The sequence below is a fragment of the Peromyscus maniculatus genome, chromosome 4 (assembly GCF_049852395.1).
Source record: "Peromyscus maniculatus bairdii isolate BWxNUB_F1_BW_parent chromosome 4, HU_Pman_BW_mat_3.1, whole genome shotgun sequence".
In the NCBI taxonomy this organism is placed as follows: Eukaryota; Metazoa; Chordata; class Mammalia; order Rodentia; family Cricetidae; genus Peromyscus; species Peromyscus maniculatus.
In genome coordinates this window covers 2,261,122-2,278,913 of record NC_134855.1, presented here as the reverse complement: position 1 = coordinate 2,278,913, position 17,792 = coordinate 2,261,122, and the positions used below count along the sequence as shown (strand labels likewise).

The window sequence follows — 17,792 nt, the reverse complement described above, 5'->3', positions numbered from 1 at the left end:
CAATTATTTTAAAGCCATTTTATCCACAGCTTGTGTTTCCTACTCTAAGTGAAGAAAAATCAGCAAAGACATGAGCAGATGTCAAAATAGTCCTCCAAAAATCCTACCCAATTAGAACTCTTACGAGTACTGCAGCACACCGAGACAGCTCTCCGGTAGCTTGTCCCACCAACACATTCCCTCTCTTTTTAGTTACAGCATATGCCAAGGCTCCTGCCAGCTGCAAACCCCTCCCCCACCAGACTCCATAGGCTTCTCCTCAGAACGGGAAGAAGGGGGGGAAAAAAGCACCAAACAACACTGACATATACACCAGCTTTCCAAATGGCATTTCTTAACACAGAAACACAAAAAACGGCAGCACCCCATCAATAGTGCTCATTAAAATATTAAAATGTTTTTCCTGCTTGCTTTGTCAGTCTTGGTTTGACCTGTCATTGGGTCAGGAAAGGGACAACTTAAAGCACATGAGATGCTCAGAAGCAACTGAAAGGACATTACTTTCCTAAGAGTCACCTCTAGCTCTTCCATACCACGTGGGTAGCCTCAAGCACTGTACTGGGCATCACAAACCCTCCAGGTTCCCAGGTGAGAAAAAAGAAGAGGACAATACCAGCCCTATCCTCACTGTGCTGGCTATTTTTAAGTCAACTAGACACAAGCTAGAGCCACTGGAGAAGAATGAGTGACTTTCAATTAAGAAAATGTCTCCATACAATCGGGCTGCACACAAGTCTGTATTTTCTTATTTAGTGATTGATGGGGGAGGGTCCAGGCCAGCCCACTGTGGGTGGTGGGTACACCTCTGGACAGGTAGTCCTGGGTTCTGTAAGAAAGCAGACTGAGCAGTCTTGGGGACACAGGCTAGTAAGCAGCACCCCTCCATAATCTCTCCATTAGCTGCTACCTTCAGGTTCCTTCCCAGTTTGTGTTCCTGTCCTGAATTCCTTTGATGGTGAACTGCATGCAAGTGTAAGCCAAATAAACCCTTCCCTCCTCAACTTGCTTTTTGGTCATGGTATTTAGCTGCAGCAATAGAAACCCTAAGACACCCACTGTAGTATTTAGAGATGCTAATGTGTGGTAAAGAGTTTCTGCATGATTTACATACAGAACTCGGTGGGAGCTAGGCTCAGGCACTCTGAGAGCCTGTTACATAGTGTGCTTTCTGGGACCTGGGCTTCCCACAGTCAGAACAACACATTGATCTAGGTTTACTCATGCAGTACTAGCTTACTTATTGATCCTTTGCCCTGTCTCTGGCTTTCCTACTTTAGTTCCTACCCCAACACTTGGCCCACAGCTGATTCTTAAATGAGTGAATGAATAAATGAATGAAGATGTGGGGTGGGGAGAGAGAATGAACAGAACCCAGAGGTGAGCAGCACAGATCCTACATCTAGTCTGAACTCTACCTAACCACACCAATCTGGGCAAGTCAATCTTTCTGTGCCTGTTTCCATTCTTCCGGGTTCAGACAACAGACACTATACTAAGGTTGCTATGAGTATTAGATGGGCTAACATTTTAAAAGTATTTAAGTAGAGCCTGGCTCACAGGAAATGCAAGGTAAGTGTTAAGTAAAAATTACTGCTCTTTTAGGGGTGATAGGAATGTGCCAAATCATTATGGTAGTGGCTTCAAAACTCAAAATTCATTGAACCATACACTTTAAATGGATGGTTTGTTGTGTATGAACTATACCTCAGTGTAGTTGATAAGCCCATCAGAATGATATCCAGAACACAGAATAAACTCAAAGTAGACCTGGAAAGGCAGGGGTGGGTGCATGTCTGTGAATGAGTGTTAAGGACAAGGGGGCTCTTTCCAGGGCCACCCTGAAGACCTTTGGCTCCCTGTGCCCTTCATGTCAACATGAGAGCTTTTAAAAATGTTTGCATCTTGTACCCTCTTAGGATATGCCTAAATACCTAATGACCTGGAAGGGAACTGGGCAGTTATTGAAAAGGCAGGACTCACAGCAAGGCCATAAAATGAAGAGGAAATGATGGCTCTACACAGAATGGAGGGATGTAAATACCAGGAACAGATAGTGCTGGCCAACTGGGGAGGCAACTGATTTCAAGTTGATGAGCAGGGCCCAGTTCCATTCACCTCAGTCTCCTCTGACAGACTGCAATGGAGAACAGTATTCCTACACCAGGATGGAGGTGTTGGGTGGGTGGGGTGGGGGGGCCTGGTCACTGTGGTGAATCTTTTCTGTCGTCCTTGTACCAGGACCAACTCTGGGGCAGAGCCATACCTCAATGGTCTGCATGTCTAGTACAGAGTTAGACACAGGCACATAATCCTTAGCTGGGGAAAGAGCAGACCAGCTGCAACTGGCTCTATTCTACCAGGAGTCCAGCCTTGCAGCAGATGTCAGTGCTAACCTACATGGACCATGCAAGCCCACTAAGAAAACTGGAATCTGCTCTAGGAAGTGTGGTGGGAATAACGATGATGATGGCTGTGATAACAATCATGTAAAACTGCAATGATTAATTAACACAGGATGAATTCACAGTGGACAGGGACAGCAGGCATTAACTCAGGAATAAATATGGCAGGCCCTAGAATCAGACCACTTCATCCAAGCTTTGCCTTGGGACTGTGACTTCCAGCAAGTTCTCCTGAGCTGCAGTTTTCTCATCTATAAAGTGGGGGTGAAGCTGTGTGTCTGTGTTGTGTAGCTAGTGCAGCACGTTTGTGAGGAGTTCAGCACAGGGTCTGACTGTACTAAGGGCCAGCACAGGAGCTACTTCAGATAGTTTCTCTCCTTGTGATTTGACAGGTATGCCAATAAAGGGTGAGAGTTCTGAGGAGATACAGTTAAACTTAATTTTCTAAGGAACGGAGAGACTAGTAAGACTCTACTGTCATGATTTTGTGCTATTAAAACCAAGACTCACATCAATCAGCCCCTTGTTTTCCTGATGCTGGCTCATGCTCTGAGGCCACATTACATGAATCTGAACTCCAATTCAGCCTCCATGCTGTGGGCAAGTCATTTAGCCCTGTATCTGTGGAACTAGCTGCTCAATGACGAAGTGATAACCCCGTCCAGGCCAGTGGTTACCAGCAGGCAAGAGGAGACTCTGGCATAGAAAGGGCTTCTGGGGTTGTAATGCCATCTCTCCGTCTGGGTGGTGGGAACACAGTGTATCCCCATCACCATGTACTTAGGATAGGTATACTTCCCCCTTTAAATCTTATACATTAGCAAAAAGTGGTGACATGGTCCTATCAGCTTGCTTTGGGAATCAAATAAGTAAATATGAATTATAATACACAGGATAGTACCTGGCATATAATTAGCACTAGGTATTAAACTGTTCTTGCTATAAAATGAAACAATAATTTTATTAATAAAGATTTCATAGATTGTACACATTACCATCAGAAAACATGTAAACAGGCAAAAGACAGATACCTATAGGGTACAACTGCTTCTTTAGGCTGTCCTGCCTCCCTTTAGAGAGGTGTAAAGCAGAAGGTGACTGGGGTCCCACTGAGACACTTTCATGTTCTCAAGATAGCCTGGCATGAGACAACACCAGGATGGAAGAGGAGCAGCAGGAATAAGAGAGGATGATCTGGATCTTAAGGGCCCAAAACAAGCTTTTTAAAACTAGTCGAATTCCATGTTTTTCATCTAATATAGATAGGTCCATAGCCACTTGCTACATGTGACTGTAAGAGCATTTGGGTTTTGTTTGTTTGTTTGTTTTTTCGAGACAGAGTTTCTCTGTGTAGCTTTGGAGCCTGTCCTGGAACTCACTTTGTAGACCAGGCTGGACTTGAACTCAGAGATTCGCCTGGCTGCTGGTATTAAAGGCGTGCACCACCAACCGCCCAGCAAGAGCATTTAAAAAAAGAACAAACCAATATGTATTTTGTGCCTGTGTAGTCAGTCATGAGCAAAAGCCATTTTTCACCATCTACTCTGCACAGGCCCTCTGTGGCAGCACCAAACACGGAAATGATAACGGGCTGTGGTGAGGTGTGCAATATCCTCATAACCATGGGCACTATGCTTTGGTTTAAATAAAGCCTAGGCACATTCAGTTCACCTATCTGGGAAAGGGGTAACTGACCAGCCTCCTGACTCAGCTAAGACATCCTGTCAAGTAAGATTTCTCAATAGTAGGTAGCATTTCTTTCTTTTTTAAAATTTTGATGGTAGAGGATATAGTTAAAATTAAACCCAAGTGACATCAATATTTGATAACAAAACAAAGTTTGCTATCCAAATTTTATACTAAGTGACTACTTCTGGACTTCATGTAGTCAGTTCTCCTGCTAACTGTGAGCCTAGGGTTAAATGTGCAGGGCTGGCCAGTGCCAGAAGCTGTTATGCACTCTGCATCCATCACCTCTGCCTGAAGCTCACAGCAGCACAATGACCGTCACTAGCTGTGTCCTTGTGTGGCCCCTTTGTGTATATCCGCTTAATCTCAGACACCTCTTATAAGACAAAGAGGGACACTGAGGGTCACAGAGTGAAGATACATGGCTCAGAAGCGTGGGATCAGCTTTGAACCCAGTTGAACTGCAATCCCCTTGCAATCCCCACTACTTACTTTGACACAATGTTTCTTCTGACAAATACAATAAACCTCCAGACAGTTTTCTCTAGAATATTATACCCATTTGATGGATGAGGAAACCAAGGTTAAAGAGATGAAGTAATGTGCCTGTGTTGTTAGAACTGGTGTGTGTCAGAGAAAGAACATGCACGTGGGTTGCAGTATTCTTTGTACGACCCAGCACATATAAAATGTAGCCAAATGCATGCGCATACATATGAGCACATAACAAAGAACAGCTTGGAGAGCCGGTGGCCTCCTAACAGGAAAGCAAAGAAATGAAAGAGGCAAGTATGGATGGGAAGAGGAGAGGCAAATGGGATCCTAAGCTCTTTATTCTTCCTGAAATCTTGGGTATAAACAGGGGAAAAGTGACACTTTCCTTCCCTTCCTCTGCCCCAGAGGTCACCAGGCTGCCAAGTAGTTGATGAACGTGGTGGCTTTGCTTCCGAGTCAGGAGTCACTGATGGGCTCCTTCCTGCCCCACGAAATTAAAATCTAAGCCCGATGCTCAGAGAGACTTAAGAGCCCATTGGAATTTCCCAGCATGCTTTAAATAGAAACAGAAGCTTGGCAGGGGAAGGAAGAGGGGCAAAAACTAGAAGGTCAAGCCAAATCCACCCCATAAGGTAGTAAGCACTGATGCTCATTAACACGGCTAGAGATCCAGGCCAGCGCAGGGCCTCATCTCCAGTGGTGCCTTTTCTTCACACTGGTTAGCCATTCACAAGAGCCTTTGGGCTATAAGGACACAAGGACAATTAGACCATGATCTCTGAACTCTGGCCTCCTTGTGATGGGTCCTAGGGTAACCCTGACATGGAAGAGATATTGCCTCAGTGGAACATCCACATGTACCTGAAGCCTATCTGCCTGGGTGGTCAGAAAGTCCCAAGATTGGTGTCCTGGCTTTTCATATGCTAGCCAGGTAGCTCTAGGCAAGGCACACAGCACTGGTCCCCTTCTGTGGGCTGGGAATCATAGTCCTTAACTCTAGGAGTGTGGGTAAGATGGTGGGAGGGGGTGTCACTGCCAAGTGCAGGTTTCCTTTAGAGTCAGCCAGCAGGCAGAACCAGCTCAATGTTGGTAGGCCTTCCTCTCTAAGCTGACTTCTGCCATTTCTTCTGAAGCCACAATCTACAACTCCATCCTAATACAGCCTCTATCCAGCTGGAGTGGAGGGTAAGCCCTTCACACCTCTGATTCCACCACTGCTGGAGACTTGGTGTTTCCATGTGTAAAAAAATCAAGGAATTGACATTCTTTACTCTCTTTTTCTGTTGCTGGGGTTGGCGGAAGGGAGTACTTGATGAGACAGCCTGGCTCTTTGCGGCTTCCATACCTCCCGCTTTTCTAGGAACTCTTCCTGACTCCTGCTCCCATGACAAGGAGTAGTCTCCAAATCCAGAGATAAGTACAAGAAACAATAGGCTCAGGGATGCTTCCCATGGCTTCATATGTTCAATTACTAGCTCCTTAAAATCATGGTATTAATCCACCTTTTCCACACAGCCCTGTCACCTACAAAGTGCCTTAGAGATTTATAATGTGCTCTAATTTAAAATCTCCCAGCGTCCTTGTGGAATAGACATCCAGGTCTCACTTTTAAGAGTGACAGCTTGGGACTGTACCACACAGAGCCTGGGGCTCTTTATTATTAAAAGACACAGCTGGTGCTGAGCACCTACTAGGTCACACATTTCTCTGCGGCTACCACAGACAGGTTGCTACATAGTTAAAGTAAGACCAGTATAACATTTTTGCTTTTGCATGTTAAAACATTTCAAGCAGTGTAGTAACTTGGCTCAAATTCTTGTCTTTCACTGTGTGACTTTGGACAAGCGACATAACTTCTCTGTGCCTAAACTTAGTCACTTGGAAAATAGAATTATCAATACCAGAACACAGATTTGTTAGGAAAATTAAACAGTAAGTTTGTAATGTATGTGTTGCTTCAAAACAGTACCCATCAATTTGAAACAATGAGGCTTGAATTCAGAAGCTTCATCAGGAGTGTAAGAAGATATGGACTCCCTAATCCCAAAATGGTTCAGGGCCTCCCTATCATAAAACAAGACCTTATTCCTCCTACACAACTGCCACTGGCCATCATTCATTCATCACTAAGTACAGCAAACCCCAACTCCCATCTCCACCTGCCTTTTATTTGAAATGTCAATTTTTAAAGAGTGGAGAGGTTGGAGACCCAATTTAACAAGCACGCTGAAACATTGTTTATTGCCTCCATAAACATGGCTTAGTGAGAATTACGGACTTAATCAGAGGGAACTGATCTCCCATGAAAAGGAGCACTTGAAATTTCAGAATGGCACCTTCATCTCGAAAATCTCTTAGCTTTGCAAACAGACTATAGGTGGTCTTAAATAATGGGCAGGTAAGGGATGGCCAGTGCTGCGACTTGTCTTGTGCAGGAGCCTCTGAGCCCTAAAGGTCCACAGCACTTTGAAGATGTAGGAAAAATAGCTGGAAATCACATTTAGGAGACATGACTCCAAAAATACAAGGCTCTGCTGGGTGGGAAAAAGGACCTTGCTAGATGTCAAGGGCTGCCCAGAGAGGATCCAGCACCATGACAAGGCTGTGTAGTAAGTAGCTGGGCCAACCTAGCCTACCTCACCTCCTGTGTGCTTGAGGAAGCATGCGGCAAGAGAGGACTGGGGATCTGCTTTCTAGAGAAGAGGCACTCTGTACACCCAAAAGGATGCTGCATAGCTTTTGTGGGGACTGTATTCCCTTTAAAACAACCATTTCCAAAGGATGAGATTGTGGGAACCTAACTTCCCAACATGAGGATCCATTAGTGCTGCTCTGATCATTCCAGTGAAGGTTTTCATAAGACATCCACCTTGTACAGAGCCTATCAGCCTGGCTGCCAGAGGCAGGAAAGGCAGCAGATATAAAATTTTATTATTTCAATGCCCCAGTAGCAGCCAGGAGGACTTAATGAAATTGCCAAGATTTACAATCTGAAACAGCTATTGCACAGACAGATATGGTTAAGGGAGTTGTGCCCTCTGACCTTTCAACCCTTTGATCCTCTCACAGCAGGTGGCCCGAAGCCCCCCTCCTGGGCATCTTCCCTCTCTTCCGACACTGTTGGTCCTTGATGTACAATAAGCCTGACCCTACACAGGTAACTCACATGCTGATCGCAAGCAGTTGCTGATAATGGAACACTCCAGACCTTGGACTGAAGTCTGGCCCTGAGGTGGGGGAAGAGGAGTGGGTAGGCAGGGTCCAGTTGTGCTGAAAGATATCCCATGGTCACTGCTCAGCAACCGGGTAATGTTTGTCATTTCCAGAAACCGTCCTTAAAAGTGGAATTCTGTCCTCCTCCAGTTTGTATTTTTGAGCTGGGGAGGAGGGGGGCAAAAAAACGAAAAACAAAACAAAATCCACAACAACCCACCTTTTTAAACTCAACTATAAATCTAAAAAAAGAAAGAAAGAAAGGAAGAAAGGAAGGAAGGATAAAAAACACAACCCTTAAGTCCTAAATGTATCTCTTAGAACTTCCCCCAAAACCATGTGCAGTAAATTTATACCAACGAAAATCAAAACAATTTTTGGAAACCTAAAATTGACTGTTTTCAGTTCCATGAAATTTCATTTAAAAAACCCCATATGCCAAAATGTCCAAATTCTCTTATTTTTAAAAAATTGGGATGACTTCCAAAAATCATAGCATTTCTCTCTCTCTCTCTCTCTCTCTCTCTCTCTCTCTCTCTCTCTCTCTCCCTCTCCCTCTCCCTCTCTCTCCTTCTTCTCCTTGTCTTCTAAAGCTAGAGATGGGTAGTGCAAATATGTACTTATCATGCTTCATAATTTAACTCAAATCGTCAGCACACACTGAAGAGGACCCTTCCCAGCACTGGCCACTAGACACTGGGGTTTGGCATGGCTGGAGAAGTATCCAGGAGCCCCTGCCTGGACCTCTTAGCTTCTTTTAGGTGCTGGTTTATGAAGCAAAGCATTTTAGCAGGGCATACTCTGTGGGGTGTTGGTGGTTTCCAACAAGACTTAATGACACCACTGACCACACTTAAGGCCTTAAACCAATGCCCAGTTTCTACACAAACACAGAATGATGCTCCCAAGCTTTTATTGCCAAGGCCTATGGTTAGTTATCATGTAACCAAAGGGAGTACCCTTCTATAGCCTAAATCTTTCTGTTCAACTTTAATCTTGAGTTCAACTGAGAATCAAACAATAGGGAAAAAGAGGTTTACTGACTCCAGTTTTATTTATTTGTTTGTTTGTATTTATTTATTTATTTATTTAGTACAGACAATTTATGGAGAAAGTAGTTAGCAAGGTAAGTGAGATGTAGTTATTCATCACAGCTGGGTCACTTTGTACAAACTATTAAAAACACTCGATAATAATATTTGCTACTGAGTGAGTGCTTGCTCATGTGCATAACACTTAATGGTCATCCTTTGGGTAGGTGCCTGCATTTAGCTGATGGGGTTCTGAAGGTACACAATGCCACTACAGTGACTTGACCCAGTTACAGAGACAAAATGTTGGAGCTGGGATTCAAATATGGCTCAACTACCGCTCCAAAATCTATAGTCCATCATGTTATTCTCAACAAAAGCAAAACACAAACCAAACAACACACAGTAATTTGTGTAGAAAATGCCAGATTTCAGCTTGCTTACACATTGCCCTGGCCCATTTAAATGCCTTCCGAATCAATTATTTTAGGTCATTAAGAGGAAGTTTAATTTGGCTGACAAACACCCCTACTGTGGTGACCTCACATATCACCAGTAAATGCCTGATGGTCACAAATTCGTACCATGAGCTGTTGAGCATGGTGTTAAGCAGAACCACATGTGCCCAGATCCCAACTGGGATTTGCCTCGGCCAAGGGAACCTCTCTTCAATCATCACCGCCATCGAAACATTCCCATCAGGCTACACCCCAGTCACTCCCAAGGAGTTTATGAAAAGAAGTCCCCAGGCCCATGGGGCTGACCTCAGTTAAAAGTGACTCTAAGTGAATGACAATTTAGGAAAGTTAATCACTGTAAAACAAAGAGGATGAAAAGTGAGGCAAAGATTGTCTTGTGTAGATGAGTTCCTTAATTCTTTAAAGAATTTCTAGTCCACAGTCATGAAATACAGGTAGTTACTTCCATTTGATTTGCACCTATCATGTGATGGACACAGGAATCAATGTGGCTGTGATTGTGTACACATTTCCTCACTTGCTCCTCATTAAAAATGTCTGTGAAGTGAGGAACCTACTCATACAAGGGATGAATGTGAGCCTTAAAGAGTCACCTTAACGCAGCCAGAAGCTCTTTTAAAGTAGTGATCGGGAGGCTGAACTATGTGCACATTAGTAGATCCAAACTTCACCTACTATTTGTTTTCAAGAGGCATCTCCAAGGAGGCCAGGATTAAGAGCATTTTGCACACAGGGGATGGACTGTGAAATGACTCATACCTTTCCTCTGTTAACCTGATTCTTATTTTAAACAAGAACCTGGTTAAAAGGAATCTTGTCCTAGGGGAAAAGAAAGTTGAACTCAGGGCCTGCAGGGCTCTTTCCATTCTGTTACAGGACTCCTGCAGCATACTTCTTATCTTCATCTGCCAAGAATTTGAATCATTTAAGCATCTCTTGGTAAGGGTTTATTAACTCACTGAGTTTCCTCTGAAGTCAGTTTTAATGTTGTTGAATAGACCTTATCTATAATGGCAGCCTAAGAGATGAAAAGAAAATTGGAAAACAAAAGCATTATCACCAGTGCCCAACAACTGCTCAGTTTCTCTAGTAGGACTGATGGTCAACCACACAAATTAGACTGCGAATGGCTGGATGGCAGGAGATGCTCACCTCTGCCAGAAGCACTTGATTACATAAAATATCACTAAGGCTTTAAATTGTTTTCTATGATCTGATCTCAACATAGGCCAAGTGGTATAGTAAAGGTAGAATGCCACTGTGAGGAAGAGAGAGCTTCCGGGGGAATCCCACCGACAGAACCAGACCTCCTTTGAGGCCCTGGGTAAACAAAATTTGCATGCTTGTGTTCTGAATTTTTTATTTGATGATGTTAATGGCATGTTAAGGAAAGTTGGTCAATACCAAACCACTGTGTAATTATTTCTTTCTTTACAAATAAACCAATCTCCAGGATTTCAATCATCTAAGCTTTGCCTCTTACATTTATACAATCCAACTATGAACACCCGATCCAATGCTTACAACAAACTCTTCATGTGACAAGGCTTCGAGATGCCATTACATTTCTACAGATGAGACAAGGAGCTTTGGAGAGACAAGGAAGTGGGTCCCATCACTCTGGAAATAGAGCTTGTCTAAGGAGGTTGCTAGACTGTTACAGTGAGTCCTGTGATTTCCTTTCCCAGGACACCCAGAGTGAAGCTCTGAGATGGAAAAGGTTGGCCTAAGTATGGAGCAGGGCCAGGCCTAGCACACACAGCCTTGTGGGACATGGCCCAGGGGAGCCGCTGTGGGTGGGCAGACCCATTGTTACAGAGAATCATTTTACCCACAGCCTGGCTCTTCCCTCTGCAAAGTGGCTATTTGTACTTTGCAGTAGGCTGAGCCATGTACCCAAGGGAAAGGAGACACAGTCCTCAGTGTGTGATAACCCAAAGACTTGCAAAGTTCTAGCCTTTGCCTAACCCTCTCCCTCTCCTGCTCAAGTTCTCCCCATGAACCTGCAACTGTATTTACCAAATGAGATTTTTTTTTCATGCAAACATTGCTTTCTTATTGCCCCAGCCATCAACTCCCAATGGAATTTCTCTATGATTGTGAGGATACACACAAGCCACCATTTATACTTGAATAGGATTATGGCTCGTAGCTTTATAAACTACACTGTGCCTCTGTCTACATGCAGAATTTTGTGAAGCAGCAGAATGCTTCAATGGTTAATAAACACCCACCATTACTCAGTACTGAATGGTTTAAAAATAAGTAAAATAAATAAATATACACAAACAAAAGATTAAAGACTTGCTATCCCAGGAGAAACACGGAAAACTAGCTAAAATACTGCCAACTTAAACGGCAGACATTCAGGCTTTTTGTAGTGTGAAATAACCCAAAATATCTATTATTTCCCCAGTCTATAAGAGAATCGTATGATTTTGTGTCAAAGCCCAGAGGGAACCAAGACCTCCAATGCAGACACAGACTATGTGGCCTCCCCATTCCAGACACCAAGACGAGTTTAGAGTTGACAGTTTGATTCTGTCCTCAGAATGTTACCTTGGTGCATTTGCAGGAAGAACTAGGCTCCTAGGGCCCCATGGTCAAGCCATCCTAGAGAAACAACAATGGACAGAGAGACGATTCCTGGGAGCCTGGCTGTTTGTCCTGAGTACTAGTGGTAGCTAGTAAGGAAAGCTGGCCAGGCAGATGCAGCTTGGTCCTGGATCTCATGTTCCCCATTCCCATTGCCTGGAACTATCACTATCTGCATTTATAACTTCAAACCAGGTGAAGAATGGATATCTGATACATAAAAGCACTTGAAGATAGAGAGTAACTGAGGTATGGTGGCTCATGACTATGATTCCAGCAGTTGAGAGGCTGTGGCAGGAGGACTGCTTCAAAATAGTAAAATAAAGTAAAAAGTAAAACACCAACAATAACAGCCAGGGAGGAGAGGACGACACTGAGTAACAGTGGTGTCCAAATCCTCCAAGCAAGGCATCACTGCAAAAGCCTCAACTGTAGCCTAGGAGCAAAGGAAACCATTCAGAAGCATGGGTTGGGGACGCTAACACATCTGAATTTTATACACAGGGTTTTGGTGTGTTATTTCCTCAAGAATTACCTTGATCTTTACAAAAATCAATTTATTAACAGTGTGAAGCAGTTTCCAAGCATTTTATATGGAAGGACTGTTTCTAATGGCCTACAAGGAGAAGGCCTGACCATGTCCCTTCCCTATTTACACTCTTCAATGACTCTCCATTGCCCTATAAAGTTCAGACTCTTTAATGCAGCTTACAAGGCCCTGGATGGCTGGCTTCCCCCTTTAGGCTCCTGGCATGAAACTCCTCATGGGGCCTGGGAAGTCCTGTTCTCCATTTCTAGGCACTGCAAATGTTGTGCCCTGTGTTCCTGGCTTTCCTGATCTACTGGTTGGGCTTCAGTCAATGCATCTCTTTATCTGAGAAGTGTGGCCTTCAGCCCTCCAGGCTAGGGTTTGTGCCTCTTACCACAGCCGATGTCAACCTAAATTCATCCATTTAATTTCTACCTGTCTGCATCTATTCCAGGAGAACCTCCAAGAAGGTAGAGACTGGGCATGGTTACTATGAGATACGGACCCTGGAGCATAAGAGCCTCTTAACACCTTACTGTGGAAAGGGCCATGCACTGTGTCACTGCTACAGGCCAGACAATGGGACATGCTGGACACCTACAGGACTCAGAGCTCTCTCCTAGATGAAGACAGTAAGATCCAGAGAGGTGAAGTATCACAAATTCACTGGAAGCTCAAGAAATCCAGCACTTACACAGAACCATAATACACTGCCAGAACTTTTTGAGGAAAAAACAAAAACAAACATTAACAGTCAAATGCAAGGATGTGGTCAGGCAGGGGTCTGGAAGGATACTGACTGAATCTTACAAAGTGTTATTCCCAATCCTGAGACAGTGCAAACCAGGGTACATCAGGCAGGTGCAAGCCAATTTTGCTAAGGCTGTTTCTCTGGGGAACCTAAGAGTTCCCATATCATTATTTCAAAGCCACCAGCTTAGCAATATAAATGACTTTAAGGGCACTGAACAAAGAGAAGCAGCCATGGCTACTGACTCTATGGAGCGCTTTATGTGCTGGGCACTACACTTTCTCACCAGATCTTTCAAATGATTCTATCCAGGGGACTCAGCCCTCATCCTCAGTTTGCAGGTGAGAAAACAAGAGGCTCATCAGTTGATATCCTCTCCCAAGGTCACCTGAGTAGGAAGTAGGAAAGCCAGACTCCAGGACCCACATTCCAAACATCCTGCCTCTGCATACAGACATCAGGGTCCCAGTTACAGAATAGTCTGAGCCTCTCTTCAGAAACATGTCATTGTTATAACATTCCTTCCATCTTCCTGACCATCCTACCAACAAGAGTGTGACATAAAACACCTTCTAGATGTACCTCCTCCCCATGTCACTCTAAGGTTTGCACAGAGCACTGTTTTGAAGCATGTGAGGAAACTCTTCATTTATAAACAGGAGAAGCACCATCTACAAGAGATGACCTGGCACCTGCTACCAGATATGGCACAGAAAAGGGACTGAATAAATGTGTCTTGAACTAAATTGAGATCAGTTGAATGAAAGGAAATAGTCAGTGAGTAATCTGGCCATGTTTTGGGATTTCCTAGCTGCCAACTAACATGATCATTCTCTCCAAGAAGCAGTTAGGCCTATGCCAATACCCTCGGCTATTCTGCTCATTTGCCACTAGCCTCCAATTGCTTAAATGAGAGAAAGAATATCAAGAGGCAGAAGGAAGGAGAGGAAAGAAGAACAGCTACAAACTTGTCACTTTGGAAGAAAAGTGGACTCTTTATAGTGACAAGGTTACCATTTAGCAAACAGCAATGGCATCTTGCTCGAACTTGAAGACTAGAAGTAGGTCTTTCCTCAAAATAACCTTCCTTCCCATGAGAATACTAGGTTATAATTTATGTTTCTTTTTGTGCACAAATTTGAGTGTCATAAAAATGGTTAAAAAGTCTTCCTATGGTAGCTTTTTCTAAACTTTTATGAACATCTGCCACATTCATTTGAAGTTTAAAAAATCCTGGCACATATGCAAAGGCATAATAAGGTGCCTATAGCTTTCAAGAAAAAATAACAAGCCAGTCAAAAATAAGCCTTTTGCTGAATTGCCAGTAAGAAAACTAGTGTAGTGAGGAGCTGGGCCTCCCCAGCCCCTTCCTTATAGAGCTTCTCGGCCACCAGTTCACACTCACTAGGCATTGGAGACCTACAGGAAAATCTCAGAACAGGGCTGCAACACTGAAGGCCATATCAGAAGCACATGAGGCCCAGAAAGCAAGCACAGGAGGGCCCTGAGCCTGAACTGAAGTTCAGGAGACCCAGAAAAAGAATTTCAACATTTGGTGGTGGTGGTGATGGTAGGGGGGTAGGGGGTAACACCCACAGGAAACATTTCTGTTGTTATTGTTCAGAAAACTACCCCGAGACTGGAACAACTTGCGTTTTTGTTTTTCTTTTAGTACTGACCACACCAAGAGTTCAGCACAGCAGGGCTACTGCTTCTGAACCTTCTCACCCAAAACCCTTGAAAGACTGGACAGACAAGACTTGCACCTGTTCACCGAAGCACTTCAAATTTCATCATATGCTGCACTGCATGCTTTCCTAGAGAAAAGAGCTTGTTCTGTATTACTTAAAGTCAAATAAGGTTAAAAAATATTTTTAAACCTCCCTTTTGAGTGTACACATGCATGTGCTCAATCATTTTCCACCTTATTCTTCTGAGATAGGGTCTCTATAAAAAAAAAGATAGGCTGCAGACCAGCAAGCCCCCATGACCTCCAGGTTTCTGCATCCAATAGTGTTGGGGTTACATATAGGTGACAGTGGCCTGCCACTGCTTCTGAACCTTCTCACCCAAAAAGGCTGGACAGATAGCCATTAATGAACGATGATGGCACTGAGTGACTTGCAAAGAGTGATGCCTGTTGGAGGGCTTTAAAATATGCTCAGTTACAGCTCCTTAAGCACTGACTTTGCCCTTCTCTGAAAGCTGTGGCTCAATCATCTACCTGGCGCCCTACTGAAGAAGCTATGGACACCAAAGAAGATGATGCTGTCTTTGCTTCCATGGGATTCATGCTCAGAGGACACACTGGGACATGCAAACAAACAGCTATTGTGTAGAGTGAGAGATCCCACAAATGAAAGATGAACAAGATAGAACACTTCCTGGAAGAGTCAGAGAAGGGCAGGGCTACCTATGGGGATGTATAGGATCTATTTAGTCCAAGCACTGGCTCATGTGTTTTTACAGTGATGGGGCAGAAGGCTTGGCAGCGTGGAGAAGCCATGGGGAGCCTGGGGGCAATGCAGAATGAGAATGGAAGGTGTTCTGTAATGACCACACCTGGCAACCCATACCATGAGGGGACTAAGGACTGGCCCCTATTCCCATACCTCCAAGACTGAGCACAATGCTTGGAACACACAAGGCCCTCATTTTGCTATCAAATCAGTGAATTGGGCTTTGTAAGAATCCAAGAAAGCCTAGGAAAAGAGCCAAGGGAGGCAGTGGGAAGGGAATGAGATTAGAGACACTTTATATAGAGACTTGTGAGTAATTATTGAGAATGCTTGGTGTGCCCCAACTCTGGGGCATCTTCAGGCAGTACCTTTCAAGGGACAGGGAATATCAGAAAGGAATTGGGTGCTCAATATGTTTATCTGTGTGTTCATGCCCACACTGACATGTAAATAATAAAGTGTTGGGGAAAGAAATTCAGTGGGTATTTGAATTTGGACCTGAAATCCAGAGAGAGAGAGAGGCAGAGCAGAACAGTGGTCATAACCACAGAGCAGCTTTGCTGACTTTGACTCAGCACTGAAAAGAAATCCTAAAGCAAGATGGCTGGAGAGCATGTGAAGAAGGAAAAGAAGCCAAGGCCAGATACTGTGGAGAATGCTGAAGGTACTGGGACACAAGGAGGTCTGGAAAAGCCTGGGATGGAGCAGACTGGAAGGCAGGAGGGAACTGAGGACACTGACAGACCCAATAGTCTTCAGTACTTTAAACTATAAAGCAGTTGGCATGCAAGATCCATTAGAAAGGATTTACTTTTAATTTTTTTTTTGTATGGGAGCTTTGAATAGATCCCCATACTTAAGAAAGGTAAAACACACAAGCAATTTCTTCAGTCTGATCTAAATACATCATCCAAGATAGTCCATAAACTGTGTACTGTATGTGCTTAGGGCTGGGTGATGACAGGGAGGGACTGTTAACAGAATGCAGGAGCCACATGGCCGTCCTGTCAAATTAGAAATTTGAGCAGATTTCTGTGGTCTATTTTGATCAAGATTCTCGATGTCAAACAAACAGGTTTTTCGATAACCAACTCATTTCATTTTCGTAATCACAATAGCAGAGCGTGCAACAGTTAGTGGCGAAGCAGGTGGTCCTCGCTGATGTGAAATGAAAGGAGCAGAAGAGAAGTAGCACTTCCTTTAAGACATACTAAGCACCATGGCAGGCGTGGCTGGAGATTTCCCCTCAGGGCCCATACTGTGCCACACAGGCAAGCTGACCAGCCCCACCCTGCTCTGTCCTTTCCAAAGGAAGCACAGCCTGGAGGGCATGCACAAAAGCATAGGATGTTCATTGAAAGCACTGCTGTCTGACTGGTAGAGCCACACTGAGAGCAATCTGGCAGCAGACTCATAGTTCTGACCATACATTTCTGCTTTAGGGATTCTGGACTAAGGAACTAATACAGATTAAAAAATGCAGATAAAGCCTTTATGCATAAAGATGTTTGCTGAAGTGCTATTTATAATAGTGAAATAAAAATCATCCAGCAACCTAAGTGCTCAATGGCAGGAAAGTGGTTAAGTTATAGGAATGACAGGGAACAAATGGAAAACTGCTGTTACTGAGGGTAGACAAAAAGGCAGGAATTCTCACACCACAACTCTGACAGGTAAAGACATAACATTATATGAAATACATATCTACAGAATAAAGACTAACTGGAAGAATAATAAAATGTTAACAGTAGTCCATTCTGGAATAATGGCAAAGCGGGTAATTTTAATTTTTTTCTTTGTAACTTCTAGAGACCATTTGCATCACATTTCCTACCATGAAAATGTAACATTCAGAATGAATGTCATTATGAAAAACAAAGCTTTTTCCTTTCCTTATCCAAACACCAATGGAACCTTTCCACCTACCTTCCTACCCTCCCTCTCATTCACCCAGGAAAAACCCACCATTTCCAATCACAGCAGAAAAGCCCAGAATACAGGAGTCAGTTGGAAGGGTCTAAGTTGATGGATGGAGTCTGTGCATCAGGAAGGACAAGGGGATGCACATGAGCAGTTGTATCAGCTGCTCCTGTATGCAGAGCTGCACATACTGAGATCCCATTTCTCTGCTACACAAAGTGAAACGGAA

The 17,792-nt window shown here is 43.8% G+C and overlaps 1 protein-coding gene across 33 annotated transcripts in view; it reads right to left on the bottom strand.

Moving 5' to 3' along the window:
* Dennd1a (DENN domain containing 1A) overlaps positions 1–17,792 on the bottom strand; it is a 498,842-nt gene that overhangs the window by 170,096 nt on the left and 310,954 nt on the right. The gene's annotated exons all lie outside the window — the stretch shown is intronic.